The sequence below is a fragment of the Sinocyclocheilus grahami genome, unplaced genomic scaffold (genome assembly GCF_001515645.1).
Source record: "Sinocyclocheilus grahami isolate Dianchi unplaced genomic scaffold, SAMN03320097.WGS_v1.1 scaffold727.1, whole genome shotgun sequence".
Taxonomy (NCBI): domain Eukaryota; kingdom Metazoa; phylum Chordata; class Actinopteri; order Cypriniformes; family Cyprinidae; genus Sinocyclocheilus; species Sinocyclocheilus grahami.
The window spans coordinates 330,854-332,068 of NW_015505906.1; positions in this window are offsets into that span (position 1 = coordinate 330,854).

Consider the following 1,215-nt stretch of genomic DNA (forward strand, 5'->3'; position numbering starts at 1 on the left):
TCAATGTCTAAATTGGATATTATTATTATTATTATTATCCACTCTTCTACTTCATGTGATGTTTTATGGTGGTTTGCAAACCAACGTAGAAAGTGCATGTCTGCCACCTACGTGTCCAACGTCAAAGTGGTTGAAAAATGAATTAAAATATACATTATATAACAGCAGATTTTGAGACAAGAATATACTGAGTTGACTATATTTGATAAATAGATATGTTGGTATTAAAAGGTAAGAACTGTAAAAGAAAAAAAGAGCACAATGATAGTACTGTGCGATGATACTACAATTAAGAAAATACTACACATGTACACTTTAAATATTTCTTTTGGTGGATTGGAAATTATTCTTTTGTGAGGATAATTATTTTTTGAGGATATTTGTTTTTGTTTGTAAAACTGGTTTACATTGCATTGTGCTTAAATATACTGAATAGCATATATGCTGCAAGATTAATTAGCATATAAATATGGTTGACTAATTTACTGTCTGTTTTAGACAATAATATACTAATGGTTAACATATTATATTCCTATTAACATTTCTAAAAAAGTGAGCAAGACATAAAAATCATAAGTGATGTTTTTAATACTGTCACCAAACTCCATGATAAACTGCATAGAGGTTTTATTCATCTTTGTTCAGCATCTGCATGCACAAACATCAGTTTATTCCCTCACTGTCAAAGAGTGTAATATGACCCATTCTGTGTAAACTAAGAATGCACAATTCAGTTAATGAACTAGCTGGGCATTCTGGTAAAGGTTTAGACACAGGTCTTGTTCTCTGTTAGGTATTTTTATGCAGTTACACACAGCAAATTATCAGTATACATCCATACATATCAGATCGGTTTCTCAATTCTACTCCCTCCAGCACTGTGCATTTTAAATGTATCACTTATTTAACACACCTGATTCATTTCATCAATTTATTAGTAGTGATGCATAACCTGAATCAAGTATGTAAAATTAGTAAGACACTTCAAGTGATCAGTGGTGGGTTTTCAGGAACAGTATAAAGGAACAAATTGATCTAAAGAAAATAGAGTACATGAAAAAATCTGAAAAAACACAAAAACAATTTTATATTTTATCCATTTAAGAATGAAACAACGTGGTAGTTCTATGACTCAAAGGGAGAAAGCAACCATAAGCAGAATCCAAGGATACGATTTTTATTGGACTGTGAAGTTCAAGAGCCAAACTAGAAAAT